We start from the raw sequence: 19,610 nt of genomic DNA on the forward strand, positions 1-19,610 counted from the left end.
TCAAATACATGTTGTTGTACCCTGCAAGGCTAAAAGTATTCCACAAAAGTAAAGCGTTCTTTTTTGAAACCCCGGAGGATGCAACGGTGTGGAAGGACCTGCAGGGCTGCCCAGATCGAGATGAAGAACAAGACCGTGAGAAGCGCAATAAGTGAGAGGGATGCAGTAAAATCATTGGGGTGCTGAGCAGAGGGGAGCCCATTATGTCATGTTTCAATATCCAAACTGCATTATGTCACTTTTGGACCTATTGATCCTGTTGGACTGGAATATAGATAATAATAAGTATAGAGTTGACTGGGAAATGCTAGCAACAATAAACAGGAGCAGTAGAATGGAGGCAGTCTACCCCCCAAGAATTAGTAGTAAGACAGCCACTAGGACTGCTTGACCCTGCTGAGCCCGAGTACGGGCTATTGCCAGAAAGGGCTAGATGCGGGGGTGCCTGAGATCCAGGGATGGAGCTGGGCAGCAGTTGGGGATGGTGTTGTTGGGATGGGATAGGGAGGCAGGAGGATGGGGAGTTTGTTGTGTTAAGGGTGTTTGGGGTGTTTGTGGTTAGAGGAAGTTTGAAGGGGAGAACAAGCCTATATAGACCGAGATGGAAGTGTGATCTGGACCGCACTAGTGGGAGGGGAAAGGGAGCTCTAATGAGCCATGGGGGCCCTTAAAATAATTACGTGGAATGTCAGGGGACTTAATAGTTATCTAAAGAGGAACAAGGTTATGTTGTACCTGCGCAGACAGAAGATAGACATTGCATTATTGCAGGAGACTCACCTGACGTGGGAAAAGATGGAGATGGTTGCGAAGAAATGGAAAGGGGTGGTGGCGGGCTCGACATATTCTGCATATGCTAGAGGAGTGCTCACTTGGGTATGGCCGCATGTCCCGTTTCAACTGTTGCAGGAAAAGGCGGAAACAGATGGAAGAATGGTCATACTGAGGGGATTGGTGGAGAATAGGGAGATAAACATGGTAAATATGCATGCCCCCAATCAGAATACGGCAGCATATTTCAGAACTCTGTGTACTAACCTTAGCATGTGTATGGGGAGCGCGGTGATCTGGGGTGGGGATTTTAACTGTGTACTAAACCCCAGAGTAGATAGATCAGACGGGAAGATTGATAGACCCGCCCCAGCGGCTAAAGCGTTGCAGACACTACTAGACGACTCTGGTCTGGTAGATGTGTGGAGAACGAGACACCCCCAAGAAAGGCAATACTCCCACTATTCTGCCCCGCAGCGGCTACATACAAGACTGGAATATGTCTTTGCTACGTCAGAGGTAATAACTGGGATTACTCAAGCGGAATATAAAGCGAGGGTCCTATCGGACCACTCGCCCCTCGTTCTCGGGTGGCAATACTGCCCCGCAAGGGCAAGGATTCCGACATGGCGCCTGCGGGCAGGGGCACTCAAGGACCCCTGTTTTAAAGAAGACATAAGGGAGGAGATTATAAACTACCTTGAGACAAATACAGCTAGTGTGGACTCAGCAAGCACATTATGAGAAGCCTTTAAGGTGGTGGTGCGAGGTGTAGACATAGCAACATCAAAGGGCCTGCAGGGTGGGATCTTGGCTGACCTACAGGAAACAGAAAAGGAACTGGAAAAGGCATTGAAGGGGGGAGGTGACACGGAGAGTGACATGGAGCTGATACTTACACTGCAGCAGAAATATGCGGAGCAATGGGAAAGATTGTACAACCTCAACTATAAAAAATACATAGAGAGGCAGCATGCGGGAGGGGATAAAACAGGAAGGCTTCTGGCATGGTTGTATAAGAGCGAAACAACCAGACCCCCGATTAGAACGATAATGAGAGAAGATGGTAGTGTAGCGGACACCCAAGAGGAAGTTAATCAAGAGTTTGTAGATTATTATAAGTTACTATATGGAGATAAGGAGGGGAGTAGTCATGGAGAGATAACGGAAACTCTGGAGGACATAGGACAGCCCAAGATAAGTGCTGAGGAAAGAGAGGAGCTAGATGCACCGATTACTTTGGAGGCGTTGGGAGAAGTGATAAGGCAGCAGCCTACTAGTAAGACTCCAGGGGCGGACGGGCTCCCAAGTGAATTTTATAAAGTATATAGGGAGGAAGTGCTCCCCCCAATGTTAGAAATGTTAAAAGAAGCGTTTGAGGTGGGACGGCTGCCGGAGTCACTTAGAAAGGTGATCATAATACTGCTTCCCAAACCCAACAAACCTGAGCATAGCTGTGGCTCCTACAGACCCCTGTCGATGTTGAACCAAGACAGCAAGATATTAACGGCTGTCTTGGCAAACAGACAGCAGAGAGTTATTGGCAAGCTACACCCTGACCAAACGGGCTATGTCCCGAATAGAAATATAACTCATAATCACAGACGGCTCCAACGGGTTGTTGAATGGGGAAGTAAGAACGAAGGCGAAATGGCAATCGTGTCCTTGGACGTGATAAAGGCTTTCGACTCGGTCAAGTGGCCATGGCTGTTGGCGGCCCTGGCGGGCTATGGAATGGGGCCTGGATACATGAGGTGGGCGAAGATGCTATACAGTGAACCGCTGGCCAGGTTCAAAACAGGATCAGTAATATCCAAAAGATGGCAACTTAGTAAAGGCACCCGACAGGGGTGTCCATGGTCCCCAATGCTCTATATACTAGCCCTAGAACCCCTAGCAATATACCCTGGCCAACAATACGATACAATAGGTATCGAGACAGGAGGGGAATGACACTTGATCTCCTTATATGCAGATGACCTGCTGCTGTACTTGAGGCACCCGGAGGAAAATCTCCAGTACATCCTGGAAGTGATGGACAGATATGCGAGGTTGTCGGGTATAGCGGTGAATCCTCAAAAATCCAGTATTTTCCCGCTGGGCAGTTATAAGGGAATCCCTGTGGGACGGTTGCCAGTGTTACAAACACCATGGGCGGTTGGTACTTTCCGGTATCTTGGGATAGATGTGTACCACACAGTGGAAGAGGAGCACAGACACAATACCGAGGTAGCCATTGAGAGAATCGAGAAGTGTATTCAATTCTGGGTGAAGTTGCCCCTAGCAATGATGGGATGGGGGGCAATGCTTAAGATGGTGGTCCTACCTAGGCTCCTACACTATTTTGGGAATATTCCATACCTGATACCCAAGAAGTTCTTCACTAAACTGAACAGCATGTATAGGGATTTCCTGTGGCATGGTACCCGGAATAGGGTGGCACTATGGAAGCTGCAGAACTTTTATGAAGGAGGGGGGATAAAACTGCCTAATTATGAGGTTTATTATGTAGCGAGCCAGCTGCAATATATTGCCAAATGGCTCTCAGATGAACAGACCCCCGAATCTAGGTTGTTTGGACAGGATTGTGCCCCGTTTTACTTAAAAGAGATGATCTGGCTGCCCAAGTCAGAAATGGAAGAGCGCCCTAAGATGATGATGCTGGGTTGGAAGATCTGGCGCCGGGCATGCCAGATGATGGAAAACCCATTCCAATGCTCCCCGCAGGTACCACTAGTTGCGCTGGCATGGGGAGATAGGCAGCTGAGGATGATAATCAGGAACCACTGGGAGTCGGTGGGGTTAGTGACAATGGGAGATATCTGGCGAGAGGGGACTATCATAGATTTTGAAGTGCTGGAGGAGGAAACGGGGTTACACATGGGCCAGTATATCACGTATCACAGAATGGTGCAGAGAATTAGAAGAACATGGCCCGAAACGGTACTGGAAGAAGAACCAGATGCTAGCATACATACAATTTATGACATAACGGAGGGGGGGGGGGGCACGAGATCTCTAGACTGTACGAGATGATGATGTCCAAGGTTGGGAAAGAATTAACACAACTAAGACTAGACTGGGAAGCGGAAGTAGGAACCTCGATACAGGACGGGATGTGGAAACGTGCCCTGGGGTACCACAAGAAGGTGTCAAGAAATGCGAGGCTAAAACAGATACAACTATATATCACGCACAGGGCACATATGACACCCCAGAGGATATCTAGATTTGAAAATGCTGGAAGACAAGCATGTCCCAAATGTAACGAAGAAAATGCTGGCATGGTACACATGTTTTGGTCCTGCCCGGTAATTGAGCGCTTCTGGGGTGAAATAGCACAGAAACTAGCGGAAAAGGGGGTCACAATGTTTATTGATACGGCTTGGGCATGCTTGCTGGGGGGGTTCCCTAGATCGCAGAAACTGAAGCATGTCAGTAAATTGAAAGATCTATCATATGTGCTTGCAAAAAGAAGGATTGCCATTGGATGGAAGACATGTCACAGGCCACGGGTGGAGGTGTGGTGGAAGGAGTTGCAGAAATGGGCGGAGGCAGAAACAATGGTATGGCAAGAAGCAAGCACCGTAGGGGGAGAAGAGGAGGCGGGAAACCTGATGGCATGGAAATCATTAATAGCAGAATTGTTTGGAACTCTACAGGATCTGACAGAATCCACTGAAAGTGAGACTCAACCACGCGAGGCGGATACAGAGAGCGTGGACCAAATAGGCTTGTAAGGGAGGGTGGGATAAGGGGAGCAGTGACCGAAACTATGTACGGAAGAATTGAGCTGTTGATATCTGCACTGCATGTTTGGTTTGTATTGTTTTTGTTTGAATTAACCAATAAAATTATTTTAAAAAAATGTCTAACTTAACTTCTCGCATCTCTATACTATATCACAATTCAATTGCTCTTTACTGGCAGCCTGCTCCCCTCCCACCAAATGCAGCGTTACTGTCACTTATCGTGTTCTTGTTGGGCCTGCTCCTCATCACGATCCGGACATCCATGCGCGTCCAGCCACGTTGCCGCTTCCTCCGGGGTGGCGAAGAACAGCACCTTATTCTTGTAGATAATTTTGAGCCTCGCCGGGTACAGGAGCATATATTTGTATCCAGCTGTGCATAGTCTCAGTTTAACCACCACATAGCTATATCGCTGTCTCTGCACCAGCATGGTGCAGTCCGGATATGCCGAGACGGTCGCTGCTCCTCTCTCTACTGTCCCTCCTTTCCAAAAGAATTCTAGTATCTTCTCGCTGTCTCTGTAATTTAGGATTTTCGCTAATACTGCCCTAGGAGGAGCCCCAGGTTGCGGCCCTCTCATCAGTGCTCTATGGGCTCGCTCGACCGCAAACCCCTGGGACAATTCGCCAGCTCCTATCTCCTGCAGCAACATGTTCTCCACGTATGTCGTAGGATCCTGCCCCTCTTCCCCCTCCGGCAGTACAACAATCCTGACGTTGTTGCGCCTCGCCCGGCCTTCCGCCTCCTCCGCCCGGCTCTCCAGGTTAGCCACCTGCTGTTTCAGTATATGGACCTCTTTGCCGTTGTTCGCTCCAGTGTCTGTGTTGGCCTTCACAGCGCTTTCTAGTTTGCTCGTTCTCTCCGCGAGGGCTCTCACGTCCTGCCTCGGCAAATTCACATCGATCCCCACAGCATCTATTTTATTCTCAAGTCCCGATCTCATGTCTGCCATCATTGTGCCCCACTTGGAGTTCAAATCTGCTATGGCTATTAGAATAGCGCTGTCTTCGCGCGGGGCACCCTTTTCCGTGGGTGTGCTTGCTGCCCCTTGCACTGGGATAGTAGGGGTTTGTTGGGCCTTTGCGAAAATGTCCATCGTAGGCTGTTTTCTCTTAGCTTTTCCGCCCCTACCGGTCATTGTTACACAGCAATCCAGCCCCAATGCCTTTTCCGGTTGTGGGTGTCTATCGCAGCCAGCCCTCCGTCTCTTGCCTGTACGGCAAGCTCTGATGCGCCTCAGTGGTAGTCCCTCCATGGCCTACCTCCGTGTTGGCGTTATTGCAGCCTTGTTGTGTCACACAGGCCTTTGTTTACGACTATTGTCACCTCTTCTGCGGCCATTACTTCTCGCCTTGTCCGTTGTTCCGTCTTCGACATGCCCTCCTTGCCACCCAGCTCGCTTATTACTCCAATGATCTGTAATCTGCTTCCCACTGGCCCCTTCGGATCGTTGGCCAGGGTGCGTGCTCCAGAGTCACTTGCCCAGCAATTTGCCCCACAGTGGCACCCTAGGGAAGGGGGGCTCCGCGTCCCTCAGCTTTTCTTGTTGGGTGTCAGCGTTCTTGCCAGTAACGCCGGGAGCGTTCACAGCCCGCGCTTGCCCCTTTTAGCTGAGGCAGGTGGGCAGTGTGAGTATGCTGGGGCCAGGGTGCCTGTACCGGGGTCACTTGCCCAGCAATTTGCCCCCTCCCAACATCCCGGGGGAAGGGAGGGCCTGCCCCACACAGCTCACCTTATTAGGTGTTGCTGTACTTTGTTAGGTCCACCGGGAACGTTTTAGCGCATGCTTGCCCTGCTTATCACGGGCAAGTGGGCAGTGCAAGTGTACTGTGACTCCTGTGTATCCAGTCACTGCAATGCTGTTCGGCTGTCCCCCATTGGGTTCCTCGCGCCTGCCGCGGCTTATACCGCTGTGATCAGCTGTGTGTCCTGTGATGTTCATTCCGGGCTGCCAGCCTCAGTCCGCCTCTGTGTCAGCGGGAGCGTCTGTATTGCAGACTGGCCTTCCTGCGCGGACTCGGCTTCTATCTCCTCCTCACTTCTTCTCCGCAGGAGGCTTCCACACCCCGGGTGCCCGTCAGGGTCCGGGCCGCAATTCTCCTTGCGCACAAGAACTCCCTCAGTGCCTACACGCCCGAAGTCCCCGCACGATTCGGGGGCTCGCGCCACCCGACTCCTCTCTTATTCTTGGCCGTACAGAGGAGAGCACGCTGGATTCTCACAGAGCATGTCTTCTGACAGGGATTACTCGCCGCTCCTCAACGAGCCGCTCCTTTCGCCGTGTCCGCTCACGGGCCCCTCAAACTCAGCCTCACTGCCATCTTGCCTTTGCTCTCCCCGTCGGCTCCAGCTGCGAACCCGCAACAAAGTTGCAAATCTGGCGAACGCCCTGGATTCACAGCCTACGAACGCTCGTATGCTGTTCCCGGTGCCTTCATGCACCGCTGGTGCTATTTTGTTGTCAAATGTAGCCGGCAGGCAGCTCGCGCTCTACAGGATCAGCTGGCGGATCACGGAGCTTGGTGAAGATGCAGCCTACTCCATGGCTGCCAGGCCATGCCCCACCTTTTCCCCTCCATTCTTTCCCTCACTTATCCGTAAGACAGGTGAAATAAAGTTTGTGGAGGTATCTTCCAAACAGTTGAAGTTGTGGAGATTTTCCTGAGGAGAACCAACACAAGGGGCCTCATTACACGGAAGGTGGTGAGGGTTAACGGTCACCGGTAATGGTACCGGTGACCGTTAACCCTTACCGCCTTACTACGAGGTCCCTTTGCAGGTTGGTACTTTAACGCCTGCTTTTTAGCAGGCGTTAAAACCCAACCCGCAAAGGCACCAGGGTGCTAATTACGGCACCGCAATTTGCCGTACTGTAATTAGCACCTTTCCCATTCCCATTATGCCCTATGGGGCAAAAATGGGAATGGGGAAGGGCAATGGGGGAAGGGGGAATTACCGCCCCGCCTACCTTGGAATAGGGCGGTAATGCCCCTTTCCTCCAAGGTGGTGCCGGTATTTTACCGCCATGGACCAAGGTGCTATTAGCACCTTGGTCCACCGCCTACCGTGTAATGAGTCCCAAGGACTCCTTCCAGCATGACATGCAGTTAGATTCTGAAGGGAGGCTGCCATGGAGGAGCTACACACTCAAAGTCCCATTAGTGGAGGCCAAAAGCACCCAAATAGACAACTATTTTTTCTTTAATTACTAAATGTAAAAGTTAACTGAGGATTCCCAGCTTGACAACAGGGAATGTTCATAGCATGTGAATCAGTGAAAGATCCAATGCTGGAGAAGAGGTCTTACAGACATGCCAGTACTACAAGATACAGAATCTATAAGTCAGAGGCTGTAAGAAATTACGGCTAACGAGCCTCAAAAACTGCACCCACAAAGTGCACTAAAAAATAAAATGAAGCAAAGGTTAAAGAAAACACAGGAAAATACACAAATGAAAAAGGGAGGACCGACGTTAAATAATAAAAAGAACAAAAATCTGTAAATGCTGCACAGTCAGCGATAAGACAACTGAAGATATAAGGTGCGGTGAATTAAATTAACTACAGTGTGTCAACCGAGAGTCTCCTGGAAAGACAAAAGACCTGCCAGACGTAATGTAACAGGCAGACCTTATGGGGTGTTGATGATAGGGGTGAGAAATGACCTAATGCTGAAAGAAGTGCTCGGCATATAAAGCCCTCATATCCTGCCAGGGATCTTCACGATAAATGGGAATGATGTAAACATCCAGTTGTTATTAATAAACATTTATAACCCCCCCATGAGATGTAGCCACAACCGATAATACTGAAACTATTGATAACATAATACATTATTGGCTTCAGAGTAACATAGATGGCTTATACATTGTCATGGGGGATTTGAATTATTGAAGACCCTCCTGCTCAGTTTTGGATGAATTACAGATTTGATATTGAAGACATAACTCCTGATGACACCAACAATTTAGAACATTTGAATTCTTGGAGTGGATTTATACAGACACAAAGATTGTATCAACTGTATAGTACAAAGAGTAAAACTGGTGCCATCCCTTATACTTGGTTGGATTATTTTTTGGTACCTTGGGCAATATTCACAAAGGTTACTGATTTTGTATTGATGCCAACGGAGTGTAGTGATCATTTTATTGATTAATTGACTTTGAAATATGAACAAAGAAAGAAAATTAGATTACAAGGACATTTTAAAATAAATAAGACCAGAAATAAAATGTGTTTGTCGGATATGAACGTAAAACATTTTAACCGCCATATTAGCTGTGGTAGATGCCAGCTCAAAGTTATTTGCACAGATTCTTATGGAAAGTATTAACCAGTGGATCAAAACACAGCAAATATTTAAAAATCAACAAGCTCGTTTTAGAAGAGGTTTCTGAACTTGATCTAATTTGTGGGTTTTTAAATATTTGGAAAGGGGCTAAAATGAATGGTGATCACACTCTGTATGTCTGCTTTGTGGATTACAGAGCTGCATTTGATGTGGTTATTAGAGCATGTCTGTGGCAGAAATTGGATAGTTGGGGTCTCAATCCTTGACTTCTCCATCTGCTAAAGGAATTATACACCAATACATTGGTCAGAATATGCATAAATAAGGAGGGCTTTCTTAGTAACAACATAGCCACTAATCATGGACTGAAATAAGGCTGTACCCTTGCTCCCCTCCCTTACAACTTGTACATATCTGACTTACAAGAAAGTATGTTAGCATGTCAGAATTCTCCCCCGCCCCGCATAGGCACACAACAGATATACTCATTAACCTATGCGGACGATTGTTACGCTCACCTGGTTCCCACAGGGGTGTCGATCGGACCCGGACAGCTGCGGTCTCCACCAACGTGATGCGTAGTGCCGAGATGACTGTCTGGACTGGCCCGCCTAATCTCGTCTGCTTGATCCATAGAAGTATTCTCCTGAAAGTGGAGGAAGGGATTTAGCCACCCGTGGATTTTAGTGATGGCCCCCTCCCACTGTTCTCGTTCTCCCCTCTTGTCACCTTTGATATCCCCTTTTAGTAACCTCACCTTATGTTTTTAAATGATGAGCTCTCCATCCTGCATGGCATGCAGGGGCATGTAGAGACCAGTTACTTCACTGGTTTGAAGGTGCTGGGGAGTTCCGGAGGAATATTGACTCCGGGGTTTATCAAGTTCAAAGAGTTCAATATGTCCGATAATCACTCTTATTCCATTCCCTTGTTGAATTGCAACTGTTTCAAAAGAATATTGCCTGGAGACAGCTGCTGGCGTTCAGGTAAGAGTCTGTATTACCCAACACTGTCCGGTAAAAGTTGCATGAGTTTAACTTGTTGTTTTCTCCCTTTATAGGTGCGGCAAATGAAGATGAGGCGTATTCAAGGGTAATGACTCCGGTGGTAAATCAGGTAAGCCTATGGTGGTAAGAGATTGTATTTGTCAGCTCTCTTGGCTCACCTTTTTGTTTCTTTTGTTTTCCCCCAGGTGCTGGAGTTCGGCGAAGAAAATGATGGAGGCAGCGCCGGATCGAAAAATGTTGTGAGGACTGGTGAGTATGGCACGGCGCTGCAGCTGGCGATGCGACGCGTGCAGAAATAATGTCCTTTTCAAGTTCGAAGACGTGATGGATCCGGAATCAGGTAAGGATTGAAGTAATGTCGGTGTTCTAACCTTTCCTTCTTCTTTCCTCTTTTGCTAGGAGCTCTGGATTCGAGACGGGCGTGGCTGAAGACTGGATACTGACTGCAGACAAAGTGAGCGTTACGCTGCTGGATGCAGAATAACGCAAAGCGTGTGTTGCTGATCGGGCGTGGTTTAAATAGCCTCCAAAGTAGTTCCAGGTAAGAAGTTCCCCAGAACCACACCCGAGTAAAAAATAGTCCCTGTAACAAAATAGTTCCATCCAAGCCTCACATTGGCTTGGATTCAGTTGCAGCATGGTCTGCATGAGGTAAGTAATGTCTATGACCCTGGCGCCTAAGGCGCCAGGACTGATTTCTATTATGAGCCTGGTGCCTAAGGCGCCAGGACTGAACCCAGACAGCCCCTAGCCAGGGCTGCTGAGGTTTTAATAAATATCTGGATGCCTGCTCCCGAGGCTGATGGGCTTGGTCCGGATGCCCGGGGGTAGGCATCATGACAACGATACAATATTACTAGACCAAACTCCATTAGGTCTGCAACGATCCCTTATGGTATTACAAAAATATTGTTCAGAAAATGGTTTGGATATTCATTATGGAAAAACAAAAATTATGATCTTCCAAAAAAATGGGCAAAAGAAGAATTCATTCAATTGGAAAATAGACAAAGAAAGCATTGAGATAGTTAACAGATACATATACTTGGGCTTCCCCTTCTTTCACAAACATAATGGTGAGAAGTTGGGGAGCTCAGTTCTGTTTAGTTGTAGGCTTATTGAAAATGTACATCCTAGTATTATAGCAGGTGTTGGGACTGATTGTATAGAAGGCCAACCTATATTGTGACCGAGACAACTCTGGGAGCTGTAGCCAACTCAGTTCAAGGTAACAGTGATGAGTGGTCTAGGCTAAGTCTCAAGAGGTGGTGAGCTAGTAAAGGGTCCACAATGAGTACACACAATGGGAGACACTTAGACAGTATGTATAAAAATACAGTTCTTTATGTATGGCCAAGCAACACTATTAAAAATGACTACTAACAGGTAGAAGTATCACAGAACACTAATAAGAGAATACATATATACAGTCACTAGAGTAGGGCATAATACAGATCAAACCCCTGTAAAGGAAAGTACAGATTAGATTATGCACTCCAGGACAACAGAGAATTAGCCCTAGCTTCAAAAGTCCTTCTGTAACTGGTCTGGGGCCTTATGCCCAAAAGTTCAGGAAAAGTTCAGACACAGTTTGTAATGCTGGAAAAAATGAAGATAGGGTCTCCAGTGTCCAGTGAACGATTCCAAGGGTTAGAGGACAAGTTATTCTAACTAACAAAAGTGCCCCCAACTTTCAGAAGGCTTGCACATGCAAGCAATGGCAAAGTCAAAGTGTTGTAAAAGTTTATAAAAGTTAGAAAAACTTTTAAAGGGAGTTTAGGGGCAGGTAAGAACCACTGTAACTCACCCCCGTATGCAGATTCATCATGGGACTTTGCAGGTCGATGGAAGAAGGTCCGAGGTCGCCTTTCCCATCGTCAGCCTCAGCCCTTGATTCACAGGGATTGCAGGTCTGAGCCGATCTCTGGTTGGTGTCTTTGACTGGTGCAAGGACTCTCGGTGGCAGAATGCAGCAAAACACGATGCAGGACCCATCTCAGGACTGGACTCGACTCAGTTGAGCTGTTTCGGACGTCGGTCACTGCAGCACAGCGATGCAAAGGGACTCAATTGTCGCGGTCGGACTTTCCCTCCTATCTCGGGTCCCCTTGAGGATAGGACTCCAAAATTCTGCTGAAGTAAGTCTTGTAGGACAAGCTGAGGATCCCCCAAGTTACAGTCCTCAACTCGGAACGGCGCAGTTGGCAGCACGATAGCCCAAACTCTGAGCTGGTCAGCCACAGGGAGGTTCCAAAGGCTCTTCTTCGCAGGGTACCGAGCAGACATCAGGAATGGATGTTCCCCCACTCCACGGGTCGCAGCCTCTGGGAGGACTGCTGAAGATCAACAGCAAGACAGGGCTCTTTTAGGATAGCAGCAGAAGTTGGTCGCCAGACCTCTTTCAGACGGCTCACCGGTCTCTGCACGGGTCTCACAGCTGGATAGGAGTCTTGGCTCCCTCAGGTTTCTCCAGGATCTCTCTAGGGTGAGCGCAGGGGTCCACTTCTTATCCCAAAAGCCAGGTAAGAGCAGAAACTCCCAATAGCAGAACTAGTCCCACAGACACTCCAGCAGTGGTCCAATCAGGACCACTGTTGGTAACACTCATGCATAACACTCAGACACACTGAAACCAGGTTTGTGGATTGGGACCAGACAGTCCCAGCCCACGTCTTGCCAGTAAACACACACAGCCCTCCAGTAACCTGCCAAAAGCCTCTGCTTTCCCGGGCACTGAAAGTCCATTTAAGGATTTTTCTGGCATCACAGGCCAGGCAGAAGTCTAAAAGACAAGATGGCCAAAGGACAATTGAAAAACCTTGTGGCATGGCCGTGTTTGGTCACTAGCCACGGTTAGTAGCCAAACGCAGTTAGGCCTCTCTCTGCACTTAAGAGCCACCAGAAGGCAGCCCTTTTGATTACCTGCACTTCTCCACCCCCGGCACTTATCCCCATCACTTCCCTGCACTTGCGCAATCTGAATGGCACAAGGCCTTGTAAGATTGTTGTTTTGTCCTCATTCTGTCCCCCCCCTTTTCTTGTCGCACCTAGAAACACTTGTGTACAGGCTCGTTATAAATGCCATATCATATGGTATGATTACTTATTTATAACACGCTTAATACACAGAGGTTTCTAAGCGCAGGCCCGGGGATCAAACCTGTGTTGCTCCGTGTCGTCTTGCTTCCAAAGCGAGCACGTTGCCTCTGAGCTATCCTCCCGAATCAAGGTCAATATCATATCATATAAAACGAAAGCACCAAAAAACTGTAATAAATCACTGCTGCTACAAGCCTGTCCATTTAGCACACCTAGAGTGACCAGAAATCCCCTGAGTGTTAGTCGAGGGCAAAAACAAAAGTGTACCCCATTGTACTGCATTATAAGATTTATTGTACAATGATACAAATGACCACAAGTGATAACACGTTACTAAAAGTAGTAACAAAGTAACTAGACTAAGGGAAACAATGTTTCCCAGTACCGACACCCTGAAGGACATGTCCGTTTCTGTATAACAGATGAGCAAAAGGCAGTGCAGTGAAGCTTAAGGATTCACTGCACTGTAACAAGTACAAGTCTGGATCAAAAATAAAAGTAACAAGTTTGGGGGTCCATATAAATCGAAGGAAAGGTACAGTAAAGAGAAATCTTTCTTAACAGTAGGTATACCTTATGACCTTAAAAATGTATATAAATAAGGAAATGATGTGGCTTAGAGCACTGGAGGCAAAAATGTGTAGACAAGCTTTGGGTTTGCCTAAATTTACACCAGTGGAGGCAATACGTAGTGAACTAGTTCTCACAGCATTAAGTACTATAAAAAAAAATCAATAGTGTTGCTTTTTATTTGAAAATGTTAATAGAGGAAAATAACCCAGATTCGATATATAGTCATTTTAAACATCTAATTAAGGAATATCGCCCTAATTATCCCATAGGAGTATGGATGAAGAAGATTGTAACCTTCCTAGAAGAGATTGGCTTTGATATATGAACATTTAATAATATCACACTTGCTATGAAAGAAATTAAGGAAAAAGCCTATACGTGGGATAGAGACAACAACTTTTTTTGGCTATCTTTTAAAAGCCTATATAAGTGATATGTATTCCAGGCTTTTCCTTATAATGAACCATTCAGTATTCAGAAATGTATTAGAAATGGTAAAGTCAAACAATTTATATTACCAATACGACTAGAACATTTACCTACATTATCAAGATTAGGAGCCTGGAATAAAATACCCTATGTGGAACGTTGATGCACACTGTGTTAATATGAAATAGAAACGGCAAGACATCTTTGAACACAATTTACTGCAATTAAACATATATTAGACAAGGGTTATTGTAAAATCAGCTACTCCTTAGAAATATTAAATGCAGGTCAGACGCTGGCTTTTCTTTATTCAGGTAGCAGTTTGGTATTAAATAATGTTATGTACTATATTTGGGCTGAAATTGCAAAACATTTGAAGCAAAGATAACCGAAAGCGTGATATTAACCAGTATAAGTAATTTTAGTATGATTTTATCTTTTGATAATAATACATTTTAGAGATTGAGATGGTTTTACCGTGTTCCTTTGATAAATTATATGTTTTGTGTTTGGTATTTTTAACAGTGTTAAAGGTTTTTTCTATAACACAACACTTTAATAAAAAAATAAAATCATTATTATCTTTTTGAAGCTTGGTATAGATCAGTTTATTTTCACAAGTGCACTAGTCTCGTCTCTGAATGAAACAACTCACTTTAATGCAGATTAGACACTAGACTCTCCATTAAAAAAATAAAGGCAGATGGTTCCCAAAGAATTGACTGATATTGATTCCTTTATCCAAATAGGGGCCTAAATCCTTATACAACATTCTCATACTAAGTGATATTGAAAACCTACAGAATTCCATTATCAGAAAAAGCATACGCCTTCAAACTGAAGTAGAGTCCTTGTAGGGATATCTGAGCAGGTGCTGCCACTATTTGTGTAGGTACAAAAAGATGTACGAAGTCCTTTGCTTTCAAGCTAGTATTTTGTGTCAGGTAGCTCAAAGCTCAGTGTGAGCAAGTGGCAATCTGGGATTTTTGGCAAATTATATTTTGGCAAGTACTGCCTTGTCATGTCTCGCTGGCGCCGCGGCTCCCTTTGGCGGCGCTGGAGATTGCGGACTATGTCTTTGTTTCCCTCTCCCAGCATGGCTCCTGTTACTATGGGTAGCGGTGCAGTGTTTCCGTGTTCAGTCAGATGTCCTCTGACGTCACCACACTGTTCCAGGGATCCCGGAAATGGTGCAGTGGAACCACAGCTCAGCGCGTCGCTTCTCCCCCCAGACGCTCCGTAAGTTCGCAGCTAGGGTGCATGTTACCTACATCCTCGCCTTTAACTTACTCTCTCTCTCTACCTACCTACAGACTTGTCCCTTATCCAGCCTCCCACTTCTGACATCCGAGACTCTTCGTTAGTCACCCCCTTCCAACACGCTGGGTACTGCTCTTTTCACTTCTGCCTGATTTTTCCAAATGACTATCCTTCAGCTCATACCCTGTTTGTTTAATTAGAATACAAAAGCAGTCAGAGTCACACGAATAGAATCCTTCCTGCGTTGAAGAGCGGCATACCGAGGACGACTGGATCTATCCTGCTACATCTTCGTTCCGGCAGGGTTTTCTCCCCCAGGAGGGTTTCCCTGGGATCCCTCACACAACCCCTTTTCCCTTTCTAGGAGAGGGGAGGTGTCAGGGTCCTTAGGGGGCTCCCCAAGTGCCTCATTGATTGCTGCACCATCAGGTTAGTGATTGGAATTCTTACATGCCTTGCTGGTAGATATTCAAGCGATGTAACTCTTTTAATTATTGTGCTTTGGTTTACACTCAAGCCTTTCACAATTGCACCACATACAAATCTAATGTACACATGAATACAATATAATACATTTTGATCCACATACATAACCAACAATTACAGTACAAAATTCCATAAAAGTTTCATGCTATCCACATAATATAAAAGTAAAAAAAATATAAATGTTCAAATACATAATCCATACAATTTCCAATCAATCCTTCATCATGCTGCTAATACATTATGTCAAAATTGTTTGTAAAAATGCTAAAACTGCTATCGACAACGAAATCTGCTGAGCCCTAAGAATTCTGTTCCAAGACTGGTCTGTCACTAAGCTAGTGTCATGATGAACAAATTGGCCAAGCCATCGGTCACGCTTTAAAGACTGTATCTCACACTCGATAAGTAAATGGCTAAGGACCTCTATGTTAGATTTACAGAAGCAACATAATCTTTCCATCCTTGGGGTCTTATTTCGCACCCATGAAACTTAATTTGTTAAAAATAAATTCCATTTTAATATAATAAAGTTATCTCTAAAAACGTGCAAATGGTATCGAAATTGGTAATAAGAAACCTCATTAAAAGCTTTCACTTCAACCCACAAGTGGTAAAACAAATGATATCTCATAATACATTCGCTTTTGACTATCCAATCACGCTTACTAATTGCCCTTTTTGTTTTATTTGCATTCTGGATTAGTTCATCAACATTAGAATCCACATAAAATAATGTGTTAGTACAAACCATAACTCACTGATTCAAAACCTGACACAAATTATTTGTCACTTGTTCCTAAAGATCCCAAAATAGACTATTTGGAGGAGGGCATATAATCTTGCTATGTATCTGTATCCTTTTCCAATCTATCAGGGGTGGTATAGATATCAAGCCAAATTCTTGTCTGATTACACTAATAGGCAACCTGATAGGTAGAGCTAACATCTTCGCCACAGTAAAGCCTCTAATTTACCCCGTTCTAGCCTTGAAGTCAGGGTTTCTGACCCATAAATTAAACCTAGCAGTGTTTTCGGTCTATAGAATCTCAACAATGGCAAGATAGAAAAACGCCCAAACGCTTGTCCACCGCTCTCATTTGGGGCGCAAACACCTTTATCACAGGCTGTAGTAGTTTATAAGTTTGTCTATCATCCGGCTTAGAAAAAAGGTTTAGATCCAGGCACTTAAATAGAACCACAATTTCAATCGTTTGACCCTCTAAACAGCAACTACAACATTTTGTTTTTCTTTTTTTCAGTTTTCTTGGTTTCAAAATCAAAATGTTTGTTTTTGAAACATTAACCTTCAAATCCAAATCATCTAAGTATTTAACCAGAGCATTCAAGGACCTCTGCAACCCAATAGGGGTCTGGTCAAACTGTATAAGTCACATGTTGTACCTATGCACCCAGTGGAGGTGGACAAGCATTTGCTATACTCAATGAGCTAATCACATCACTTATATAACTTTTTAATAAAAAACAGTGCCAAGACACAGCCTTGCAAGAGACCTCAGTGTGTCCTTATCGAACGAGAATTATTACCCTCATGGTCCAACTGTACCTTGACCCTGGTTTTGTGTGCACTGCCACTAAAATATTCAATACATTACAGCTTTTCGGTTATAATTTGCCCCTCAATTTGTGCCGATTAACACAATCAAATGCTTGTGTTAGATCTAAGAATGCAACATATAACGGTCTATTCATTAATACTACTTGCAATAGTAAGAGTTGTAGAATAAAGCAATTCACTGACGTTCCCACACCTTTCTTAAAGCCCGGCTGGTTTCTGTCCGATGCCCCAGCCGAAACAGCCCATGACTGTAACTCCTTTAGGAGGATCACAGATTTTTTTTACTGGAAGCACCCAAAAGGGAGATTGGTCTATAATTACAAGGATTTAACCTATCTCCCTTTTTAAAAGCTAAGATAAAGTTTGAACACTTCCACAAGGTCGAAATATGTTGTTCCAAGATAATATTATGGAATAGAGAAACCAGTATAGTGGCCCCAAGTACTGGAAAAGGCTTAAAGGTCACGTTTGACAGGTGTGAGGATGGACCTCTGATCACCTTAACCCAAAGTAGGCCCACCTCTTAAGAAGTGAGTGCATGTTCGTCCGTAAAGCAAATTTATTGTACAAACGGCCGGGAGAAGCTGGATGATGCCACAGAGTCAAACTAACCTGCGTCTCCTCAAACCACACACGTTTACACATTTTATACATTTTACAACATTTTGCAACAGTTAAAACACTCCCACATATTTTATTACAAATTATTCCCCCACACATGATTGGTCAAACTTACACAAAGAGATGTACAAAGAGATGTAATCTCCTTTAATTCCAACGCTCTCATTGGACACATTTATTTAACTACCATCCTCTTTCAACATATCTTTGCATCAGCTCATATTTACAGCACACCCCTTTTTGGGATCTTCCCGTAGTAGGTTATGACATCGTCCCATAGAAGAGTCACACAACAAACATAGTTCCAACTGGCCGGGGACCGCTAACCCTGAACGTGATGCACATGGTCTTTGCAAGGACACTTCAACAATATGAAGATGGAGAGAATTAACAAGTTCCCTTTGAACTGGCGATAAATATTTTATCTGCCCCAGACTTGCTGGCGTCCTTATTTCACGCTAATCTATACGACTACTGATTCAGCACGCATGGCCTCTGGGCACATCCTAAGAACCTGATCGAAACTCATAAACCATTTGTCAACCTGAGCTGACTCTACCAGATGGCCGGACTTCCCTGAACAATGAATAACAGGCTCCTATGTACTTAAAATGATTGCATCTCCTCTCGACAATAGTACCAAGTCATCAAAACCTGAGCATGGCCGGAGCTGACCATCTGATATTATCACAGCTACTTTCTGCCCTTCCTCAACCTTCAACCTTGCTCAACCAGTTTTCCTAGTCACACAGAGTTAATCTCGCCACTTCAGGTTTCTGGCCCTGCACAACCCCTAGCTATGAGCTGATTTGCGGCATACTGTTTTGTATGTTCACCATGTACCCGCAACTGTCCCAAATAAATGTCTCTAAAGATTCCCATGTATGTATGTCTGTGCATGTATGTTCCAGACTACTGCATACTCAGACTTTGGTTTCCCCATTGCAAATCTCCTCTCTCGCATGCGCATATAAAGCTCAACGCTGTCCAACTTTAGCCGCTACGTGGCACACCTCACACATACATTGTTCTTAAATTACATCAGCAGATTTGACATTATGTTTCTACAGGCGTGCAAATCTAAAATGTATCAACTTAAAAACAAAGTAATACTAATAGTAACACTTATTAATTCCTTATTAACTATACTAAATGCATGCTAAATCGCAACATCATGTCAACATTGCCGTCACCCCAGTCACCAATATGGCGCACGCAACGCAAATGCCTCTTTCTCACTGGGACCTTTATCGAGCACCCCAACACAGGGCATCAGGCCCCGGCACCCAGGAGGGTTTACATTTATTGATAATTGTAGTAATTTCTTCAACTGTGAACTCCAAGCTCCATTTTCATCTTAATAGACTTTAAAGTAAGGGATTCCGAGTTCAATAATTTCCCATACAATTTAGAAATATTATCCACCCAACATGACTCAGCAATAGGTTGTACTTGCAGGGACTCCTGTATACCAGGCTTTTTAATCAAAGACCAAAAGCATGTGTATCGTTATAAATGCGCTCAACATATTTTTAGAGTCTCGCTGGAATAGAAGAAATATGTGTGCTTTAAATCTGGAGACCGGCTTAATAATGGTGTATTTGCCGAAGCATGTTTTGCACTCTTTGGACGGAAAGGCTAAGCCTGTTTGGGTATCTAATACAGCTCCTAGGAACTGTTTTGATGTATTTGGTACAAGACTCGACTTTTTCTCGTTTATCGAGAAGCCCAATTGGTGGAGA

The 19,610-nt window shown here is 45.1% G+C and overlaps 1 protein-coding gene across 2 annotated transcripts in view; it reads right to left on the reverse strand.

The window, feature by feature from the left end:
* The window catches only part of SMARCD2 (SWI/SNF related BAF chromatin remodeling complex subunit D2), a 1,053,332-nt gene that overhangs the window by 219,226 nt on the left and 814,496 nt on the right, over nt 1–19,610 (reverse strand). The window lies entirely within an intron of this gene.

This window comes from Ambystoma mexicanum, chromosome 13 (assembly GCF_040938575.1).
Source record: "Ambystoma mexicanum isolate Mex_15411 chromosome 13, UKY_AmexF1_1, whole genome shotgun sequence".
NCBI classification, from domain to species: domain Eukaryota; kingdom Metazoa; phylum Chordata; class Amphibia; order Caudata; family Ambystomatidae; genus Ambystoma; species Ambystoma mexicanum.